This window comes from Centruroides sculpturatus, unplaced genomic scaffold, assembly GCF_000671375.1.
Source record: "Centruroides sculpturatus isolate CEXI.00-Female unplaced genomic scaffold, Cexi_2.0 scaffold453, whole genome shotgun sequence".
In the NCBI taxonomy this organism is placed as follows: domain Eukaryota; kingdom Metazoa; phylum Arthropoda; class Arachnida; order Scorpiones; family Buthidae; genus Centruroides; species Centruroides sculpturatus.
In genome coordinates this window covers 413,562-424,330 of record NW_019384758.1, presented here as the reverse complement: position 1 = coordinate 424,330, position 10,769 = coordinate 413,562, and the positions used below count along the sequence as shown (strand labels likewise).

General features: G+C 28.8%; 1 long non-coding RNA gene across 1 annotated transcript in view; it reads left to right on the top strand.

Annotated features, from left to right (window-relative positions):
- The window catches only part of LOC111628741, a 23,808-nt gene extending 13,547 nt beyond the window's left edge, over nt 1-10,261 (top strand). The window contains exon 3 of the long non-coding RNA XR_002757217.1: nt 10,213-10,261. This is a non-coding gene — a long non-coding RNA (uncharacterized LOC111628741). The remainder of the gene's footprint in view (nt 1-10,212) is intronic.
- The last annotated feature ends 508 nt before the right edge of the window (nt 10,262-10,769 follow it).

The window sequence follows — 10,769 nt, the reverse complement described above, 5'->3', positions numbered from 1 at the left end:
TATAAATTATAATTTCTATATTAAAATATTAAATAAAAATTTTAATAATTATAAAACGTTTTTTAATTTTAAAAATATCGAAATTAAACATTAGATGGCAGCACTGAACTTTTGTCGCCATCTTGAAGTAAACATTTGGTGTGAGGTTTGTCTGCTATTTTTGTTTTTATTTTATGCTTGTTTTCCGTTCGTAAATTGTATGCATAAACAATTAACAATTGCTTTTAAATATATATAAAGCCAAGAAATTACATATTTTCAGGTTTCGTATTAATTAATATCTTTCATTAATGTAATTAATCTTCAGCATGTTTTAATGAAAAATTGTTGGTAGATGTCACTTTTAGTTACTTTGTGTACACAGCAAATAAATGACCTAAAATTTACTTCTACCAAACTCTATATAAAAAGATAATGTAAATTTGAGGGAGAAAATATCAATATTTATTTGCCATATTTATTACAAAATTAACAAAATAAACATTTAGGATATCATTTTCTGTTTTGCAAATGATAAAACTTGAGAAATTGCAGAATTTTTTTGCATTAACCAATGCATTTTGTAAATTCCAAATGACTTGCTAAATATTGCAAAAATAAATATACCTCATGAAAGTATTAAGAAAGCAATACATTATTTAGGTTTTTTACTTATTTAATCCAATGTAAGTTATAGCAGTATTTCTCAATGGATTAATATCACAATATGGAGACAAAAATAGTTTTGGGTGAGAAAAATTTTGAGAATTGTGTCGACCAGAAATTTAAGATATGCTGCTAGATACAGAACAATGGATGGATGTATGTGTAACAAATAAATAAATAAATCCTCAACACAAGAAGAGAATGCTTGTGTTGAGGATTTATGTTATATCAAGTAAAGACACAACAAACCTTGAAATTAAGGAACCATTTCTTCTTAATTTCTGAAATGTTTTCTGGAAGATTGGACTTTTATCTTTGGCAATTCCCAAAAACAATTGAAATGAATCTGGTTCTGAGGCATTGGGCTGATACAGCTCCTCTTCCAATGCCACAGCACATAGATGACCTGAAACAACACATCTCTAAAGCAGTGAAATTGATATCAGAGGATATGCTGGGATGCATTTTGACAGAACTAGACTACTGTCTTTGACAACTGCAGTGCCATCAATGACACTTGTGTCAAATATTTGTAATTTGTATGCAAAAGTTGATGAGTTATGCCTTTTCATGTCATTATTGTATGACATAAAGTATGTTGTTTCAGGTATGAATAAATCAGCTTTAGTTTTGTACATTCTATTTTGAATAACCCTGTAGTTTATACAGTGGGCTAAGATCGTGAGGTAGGATTGGGAAGGATGAAGATGAATTGCCTGAAGTAGGGGTTCCCAACTTGTGTTCTGTAGAACCTAAGGTTCTGCCAATAAAATTTGTTGAGCACTAGTGATGTATAAATGTCCCAATGCAAATTTGGGATATGAGGTGTAATTGTTCTAGTCTCAGATTGAGTCTTCTTATGATGTCCTATATACTTTCCAGAGTTATTTACAGTTTTATAAATATGGGGACTAATTTATCAATAATGGAATAAACCAAAATCATGAGTAAACATATTAGAATTGACAAGATAATGAAAACCATAAAAATGGTAAAACTTAACCTAAAGCTAGAAAATCATTTAAAAAAAAAACCTAAAACGTAACCAACATATAAATAATAATACAATTGTTAAATATGCTTTAATTCATCGATGTCTACAATGCAAGCCTATTAAATCTATTGATGGGAGTTTAATTAATGTCCCATCAACTGTAGTGTGTAATGGTACAGAGTACAAGCGGGCCTATCAAAGATTATTAAAGTTTTGCACTGCAATTGTTTTGTGATATTTTGAGTATTTTTCATATAAAAGTGTAGTGGGAAGTGTATATACATTTATAGTGCTTTTATTGTAAATCCCAAATTAAAAAATCATGGCTGAGAGAATAGTTTTGAAGAAAAATGTAGCAAGTACAGTAGATCCCCCTATAAGACGGTAGATACGTTCCGTTCTTTATGAATCAATTTTGTAGGAATCATAGTTTACGGACTACGGCTGTTTGAAAGGTTTTCTTTCATAAAATTAATCGATTCTAGACTAATTCGACTCAACATTTCCAAAATACGTATATTTTTTTTAAAATAATCCGTATAAACTACGTTATAAACAAAAAATTGTAGGATTACTTACCGAGTGTGTACCCTTTGACTACGCTCGTTGCTAAAGCTTGGTTTCGTCGCGGAACAGCGCATCAAATTGCGGCCGCGATTTCTGATATTATTTTTCTGCGAAAACTTCGTTGACCTTTGGAGACATCATTAATATAAATAATTTTTATGGCCGTTAAATAAGAAATGTTTCTTTCACAAGAAATGTATAAAATTACAGTACTAAACAGACGATAGGTCGCCTAACTCGCCGTAGCGTGACGCTAGACGGCGAAAAATATATATTTAATTATAATAAAGTTACAATAAATTAAGTTAATATATAATTATATATACAGTACCTAATTTATATATAATTAATATATAATTATATGTACAGTACCTAATTTATATATAATTTATATAATACTGTCCAGACGATAGAAATCTCTCCGTAGCGTGGCGCTACGGACGGCGGGTAAGTAGTTCGGCTGCCCGATGACGTTTTACGTATTATAGGAGTTATTTTTACCGTTGTTTACGGATAATGCCACAATTTTTATAGGAATCATAACTATAGGAAACGCTTTTATAGGGGGATCTACTGTACTTCAAATGTTTCTAATGACAAGGAGACTGAAAAGGTGAATAGCAACAAAGGTACAAATGCAGGCACTAGTGCTGTCTAAAATAATGAAAGAAAAGTAGTTTAACCTATCATATTAATGGTCAGTTTGAATTTAAGAATGGAAAGCAAATATTACTTTTTTTTTTTTTTTTTTTGCATTTTCAATAAATTGTTTTTATTGTTTCTTGCTGTTTTATGTATAATCATTAAAAATTGTCAGGGTTCCAACACCAATTGTTTACTAAGATGAAAAGGGTTCCGTGATAAAAATAAGTTGGGAGCCACTGGTCTGAAGCGTAATAAGGAGAGAGAACTCTAAAATGTAAAATGTTTGGTTAATATAAAGTAATTGTAGAAATGAGTAGTGTTGTAAAGGGTTGCCTTTAGAAGGAAAATGAATGGCAAAAAGAGAACAGATTTAATGTTTCTCAAGTTTTTAAATGCTTGAAAATCAGTTGCTTATTTGAAAATCAATTGTTTGTTTTGTTGTTTGAATGTTTTTGAAGATTGTTGAAGATGAGAAGTTGAATCTTCTTGAAAATACTACAGAAATTAAAAGAAAATAACTCTTTAATTTTGAGGTTTGTTGTTTACTTGAAGAAAATAAATATTTAATTTAAATAACACAAACAAATAATAATAAGTATAAAGTAGGCTTACATTATTATTTTAAATTTTAGAATAACATCATCAACACCAATATCCAGAAAAAGGAAATAATTCTTTTACTGGATATTGCTATTGATAATGATATTCTATTGTACTAACCAAGTTTTTGTTGATTGACTTTATTTTAAATTTTTTTAGGGAACAAGTAGGAAAACATTTTTTACCATTGTTGACTCCACTTTTTTACATTTACATAAAACAAAATGCTGTTCTTACTAAAGGAATCCAATTTTAATAAAGGTTTAAGTAAAAATGTTTTTCAAAACTTTAAAATCTCTCATCATCAGTATCCCACTTGATATCTTATAGAATGAAAGTTGTAGTCTAATCAGCTTTCTGTAAAAATTACTTTTAAATCCTGCTGTTCAAAGATTAGAAGATTAGATTAGATTTAAAAGAAAAGTTTCAGATTTCTGTTTCAAAACTCTTTTGATCATAATTTGCTTTTTAAAAAGTTGTCATGTGCATACATAGCCCAAAAATTTTTATAGGATTAAAATATGGCCAATAAAAATATTTGGAGACTTTTTGATAATTTCTTAAGAACTTTTTGTCAGATAACAGCAAGACCCAAGGATCCAAGTCTTTGCCTTGAGATCAAATATTCAAAATGGGTGGTGATAGTGATTATCAATTCCTCTGCTGCTCTTGTTTGTAGGTTGTCTGTTTCGGCAGTACAATGGAACCTTGCTTAATGAGCATAATTCATTCCAGAATTGTATTTGTAATGCGAAACAATTTTTCCCATAGAAATTAATGTAAAATAAGATATTGCGTTCCACACTGAAAAAACTCAAAAATTTTATGTATAACATTTATTCAAAGAAAATTGTACAATGTGCATTGTTAAGGAGCGTGAATCATCATCATCTTTTCTTCTAGTGCGGAATGAACCAACCTGGAATGAGAATTTGATTTGCAGAAAACAAAAAAAATCACAGATAATATGTTTGATAAACACTCCAAACAATATGCCAAATTCTTGGGCTATGTAAAGGCTATAATTAAATAATAGAAAGTAATTGACTAGAGGTAGGCAGTTATGCTTCCATCTCATATTAAATTTAATAATTAGAAATAGTTAATTTTTAATTCAGACATTTCTAAAATTTAATTTGGAATTGGTCATTAAATTTAATATGATATGGCAGCATAACTGCCTACCTCTAGTCAAATTAATTAATTTCTAATATATAATTATAGCCTTTACATAGCCCAAGAATTTGGCATATCGTTTGGCATGATTATTATATAATGGGCTATGGTTGTTGATGTTTAAAAGTAATATGTGCGAATACAAGTTTGGAAAAATGTGATCACAAGCGACACTGAGATGCTAGTGGAATGAGTGCTAAACACAGACTGAAGGAGCATGGGCACAATTCGGGACTTTCCTTCTCCTCATCATTTGTTATGCGAAACATCGCTCATTAAGTGAGGCAATTTTTTACAATTTGTTTTGCTTGTTATGTGAGGTGCTTGTTAAGTGAGGTTCCACTGTATAATCTTGGCCTCTTGCCATTTGGACCTTGCCTTCTTATCTGAGAGGATGTATGCTGCTAATGTTTTCATTATCTAGATAATATCTAAGTAATGAACAGAAGACATGTATCTGTTCAGTTTCAAACCTTACCTCTACTTTGTTTTGATTTTATCAATAAATTCTGTGTATACTTTTGGATCCTTCTATATTACTAACCTGTCACTTGCATATCTAAAACTAGCATTAATGTATTTGCTTAATGCTTGTATAACTTGAGTCTCTACAAAAGTCAAGCAGAGTTCAACAAAGTTCTCTTCAACCAGTGACCCAAGGGGCTCCTCCTAGACAGAACAAAATTTTCCATTGAAAATAAAATATGATGAATAAACTACTGTGTGAAAAAATGGGGTATATTTTTGCCCTACTGGATCTTCAAGGCATTATAGAGCAATCTTATTATTAATGCATAAATTGCCTCTAGTTTTAAGGATGGGAACAAGTTTTTGTAGTTTGTCACTGTAAACATCTTACAGTTTGAGGGGTCAAAGTTCCTCTATCCTCTCTACTACCATTTATGGGTCATGAACCACATAAGGGTTCTTGGATAAGTGAATCTTGATAAGTATAGCCAACCTTTCTTCCATTGAAAACATAGGAGAGTATCATTTTTCAACCACGGGTTGAACCAGCCATATGGGTTTATGGGTCTTTGGAAACTCACATACTCTGGCATCAAGTTATTTAGTGGTTAGTAGAATGAAAATTCTGGTTGAAGGTTTTTTGTTTTGTATTGCTTTGACTCTTCTAAACACCTTTAAACTATCCTCAGGTAATTTTACAGCTCCTTACTGTTTTATGGTGTAACTACAGTTTTTCAAGGTATTTCTCACATGATAACTGCTGGGATTTTACCTTTATTTATAACAAATGTTTTAAAGGAAATCTGAATTTTCTTTAAAACATTTATCCTAAACTTTAAACAGTAGGATTCAAAAATGACATCTTTAGAATGCTGGTTAGAACTCTGTTTTAATTCTATAAGATATCAAATTAGATATTGATGATGCGATATCTGAAAGACATTTTTATCTAAATCTTTATTAAAACTAGATTGCGTTGATGATAATAGCATTTTGTTTATATTTAAATAGAAAAATATTTACTAAAAAAGTAATTTGTAAGGAAAATTTGAATAACACTGGTCTAAATGAAACCATTTTATATATATTTGACTCTTCTTCTCAGTGTGAAATGAGTAATCTACCCAGTTACATTATTTATTGCTATTAGTCTTTAATTAATTCAGCTGAATATGTTTTAAAATTTGTTAGAATAAGTGTGATAATAACATTGTGAAATGGTCATTGTTTATTGTAATATGAGCACAGATGAAATAAAACATCATCATTAATAATTTGTTAATTTTCACAATTACTGTATAATGTCAAGTCTGTACTAGAATAGATAAAAATGTTCATCTTAATACTTTCTAGATTCTTCATTATAATTTCATATCTCAGTTCTTCAAAGTGTATTTTTCCTTTGCTAAATTGCATGTGTGACTTATAAATTGAGAAAGAAATTAATATATTTTTAATGATAAAACAGACTATCAAGCTATTAAAATAAATACAAAACACAGTTATAAAATTGTTTAACAAATACAGTGGTACCTCAGGATACAAAATTAATCCGTTCCGAAACTGAGATCGTATCATGAAAATGTCGTAAGATGAATCATTTTTTCCCATACGATTACATGTAAAACCAAATAATTCGTTCCAACACGAAAAATACACTCAAATTAAAGCTAAGTAGTACATTATAAATAAATAAATAAATAAATAAATAACTATAGTAAGGAAAACACTGAGAAATGCATTTTGTAGTTGTAAATGTATAAATAGCCATAATATCAATAGAATAATAATTGATTAAAAAAAATGTAGTTTTATTTGCACTTTATCTTTGAGGATAGACAACGGTGGAGGTGTAAACTGGTGGCAGAAGAGGGGGAAAAGGGAAATAATACTACAACTTAACTTACATAACATAATGTAACAATAACTTTAAAAAATTAGTGTTAAGTTATTTTTATCTTTTCTGTTTTTTATATATATATATACATATTTTTAATTTTTTATTCTCTGCTTTTTGCTTTCTTTCCTTCACTTCCACCAGCACTTTCACTGGATAAATGTCGCTTGGTAAAATATCTATCCAAATAGGAACATTTAGAAACATTTTAAAAGTAGGCTTTGCCTACTTTTTAAAATGTTTCTAAAATGACTTAGGCAAATGTCATTACTCTGAGCAGCAATACGGCCAATGTGAACCTTTTCAGGATGTTTCTTTTCAATAAAATCACTTTCTGATAATACCTCAAGATTTCCTTTATTGAGCGAGATCCTTCCACGACAAAGCAAACACGTGGAATGAGACCGATGAACAGAAGTAAATAAAAAATGGCACTGCAAATTAATGTAACGTTGTATGGTGAGGTTTTGTTTGTATTGTGGAGCAAAAATATGTTTGAATTTCATGTCATATCCTGAAAATTTTGTATGCTGGGGCGTTCGTATCCTGAGGTACCACTGTAACTAATTTCTTAAATATTCTAAACCGTTAAAAATTTATAACTTGTATTGAAAATACAATTTCTTGTGTGTTTTATAGTGAGAAAAATGAGGCAAATTTGCCTTCAATAAGGAAATAATGGTTTAAGAAAGATTAATTATTGAGAAATATTTAAAGGAAAGTGTTTATATTTAAATATGTATTCTTTATGCAGTGCTTCTCACCTTGTTAGTGGAACATTAATAACAATAACAAGTTGAGCCAAATTAAAGTCAGTGTCAAATTAAAAATGCTGTTATAAATGAAAAGTGACACTAAAGAGTAACATTTTTTTATATAAATAAAAAAATATTGAAAGTAGAGAAACAATTGATATTTGTTGAAATTTTGTAGTACTCCTATGAGAAGTTTGTTTTACATTGGTTGAGAATCACTGTTTAAATGAGAGTTATGAGACAGAAGTTGGATTATAGATATTGTAGACATGTTTAAGGAAGCAGAGAGACCTTTATTCTTTCTTAACCAAAAATTAAAATCAAGACATAACAAAAACACCTTTTATTTGTATTTTTGTAAGAATGTGTTTATAAGTTGTTTTAGATGATTTATTCACCAAGATAAAATTTATGTACAGTACAAACCTTTATCCTATGCTTCCTTAGACAATATCTGTATATACAGTGGAATCCACTTATTAAGCTGCAATTTTCAAAAATTGCAGACTTCTAAATTTCCATTTTCATTCATCCATTTGTCTGTCTTTCCTTAATCTGGAAGTCACATTATTTCAATTCAAAAATTTTTTCCTGACCAGAGTTAGATAGATGACTGGCATGACTCTATTGTTAACAGGAAAAGTATGATGTACAGGAGCAAGACACTTAAAATTGAGTGCATTGTGACAAAAAAAATTGCAGCTTGGCATTGTGACAATGTCACAATAAATAATAGCTTTTTATGATTATTTTAGGATTTGCAACTTTTGATGATATTACAAACTCCATTTATTACAAACAACTACAGTATGAATGTGAACAATTTATATTTATCACAGACTGTACACTTGATAAAACTATATGCTATTTTTCTTATGAACAACTTATTAACTCAACAGATCACAAAATTAAACTAGAGAAATTGCAAGAGGAATGTTCATTCCCAAAGATATGCTTCAAGTAAAGACTTAGGGTGCGACTATGCAGATGCAAGCAAGCAAGTCTATACAACGAAAAGAGGCAAGACGTGATAAATATCAAACCCTATCAGATATGTATAAGAAATTTGCTCTTGCCAGTGATATTTCTTACTTTTTGCTTGTGCACAGTTTTCTTTTGCAAGAACTATATCACTTGCAATGCTCACTACTAAATTCATGTCTGCATAGTTGCACCCTTACAATACATGTATTTTCTAAGAATTCTTGTCATGCTTTTACAGTATTTAAAAGATAAAAGGTATGCTTCAGTTAAAAGTAAGTTTCAAAGAAAAGGTTCATTTAGTATGAATTTTCTAAGAATTCTTATCATTTGTTCCCAAGTGTAATTATCACAATTGATAACAATAGACAGAGTTTGATTATAATGGATTATTTTTAACTAATTTATATATAGAATTTTTTGGGATATATTGACTATGATAACAATAGCTGATTGATAAGATTATCTCTGATTGTAATAACTAGATACTACTGTATTACTGATAAATAATATCTGGAGACAAAAATCTGTTTTAAAAATTTAAAATTAACATTAAAAAATAGTTATATTTAATTCTTTCATGAAAATCTAGGAAATGTTATGTTTATTTTGTAATTTGTAAGTTAGACTTATGATTGACTTAGAGTAAATTACAATTTTTATATTTAAATTCTGTCATTTCTAAAAATATTAATTTAGATTTGGTTGTCTGATTTAGAAACATCATAATAATTTATAAATTGATATTTTCAAAGCAATTGAAATAAACTAAACTTGCATTTTTATAAAATATATATAGTAAACTGTTGATGGATATTAGGCCTAGTAATTCATTGTTTTTGATTAATAAGGATGGATTTCTACTATATATCTTCTAGCTCAATTCAACTTATGCAAGACCATAAGCTTCCTTCTCCTTGAGATTTTTGTGGTTCTTCTTAAACAGTTCATTCTCAACCTATATGCTTAAGATTTTCTAATGCTATCTTAAACAAATATTTTTATTATCAATTTGAAACATTGGGTTCCCAAAGGACTGCAGTAACCTCATATATGAGAAATGCTTAAGAATTACAAGAGTCATTAGCAGGAAGAAGTTTGTGGTCTTGCATAAATTAGTAATCCATTAATTAATCTCTGTGTTTAATTATGTGTAAGTTGAATTAATTCATATATTGATTTAGGAATTATATTATTTTACGAAAGATATGTAAAAAAAAGCAACATTTTTTAAAATAGGCAAAACCAGTACATATTATTAGCAGAATTTTAAATGTATCAATTATAATTAAAAATGTATTGCATTTCTTAGCATTACTTCACTATCATTTATTTTATAGTCAAGTTTTTCAAGTAATAAAATTTAAATTGAATCTAATTTATTAGGACTGTGTAAGATTATTTATTCAGTATAGGTAAATCTTATTTTAATGTTTTTTGTAGGATATTTATTATTTATTGTAATGCTATTTATTTGATTCTAGATTATACCAAACTCTTTTGTACAGGTTCCTTGAAAACTCTTGATAACAGGTAAGAAAAACTTAAGATATTTGTTAATTGAACATTACGGATATATTATGTATTAAAAAAATAAATATGGACAATAAATGCTACTGTACTCAAAACTGTAATCAAAAAGTATTAGGAATAATTCATTTAATCTGCATGCATGCAAGAGGGTACTGTTATAATTTTTTTCATTGTTTGGTAGAATGTTCATCAACATTAGCAACAATTTGTATGTCATAATCTGTTTTTATTTGCAAATAAATGCTTGTTTTGTGTGTAAAGAATTTTTGTCCTGGCAATTTTTCAAAATATTGAGTGTAATTGAGCAAAGAATATGCATTAAATTTTGTTTGCACAATGAATTATTGCTACAAAAACATTGAAAATGTTACAAAAAAGCAGCAGTAGTAGAAAGAGCACTAGTAGAGCATTAGTAGAAAGAGCATATACGCATTCTTCCACCTCCCAAGCCTTCCAACGAGAATTAAATTACATTAGGAAGATCGCTAAAGAGCACAGTTACAGCAAT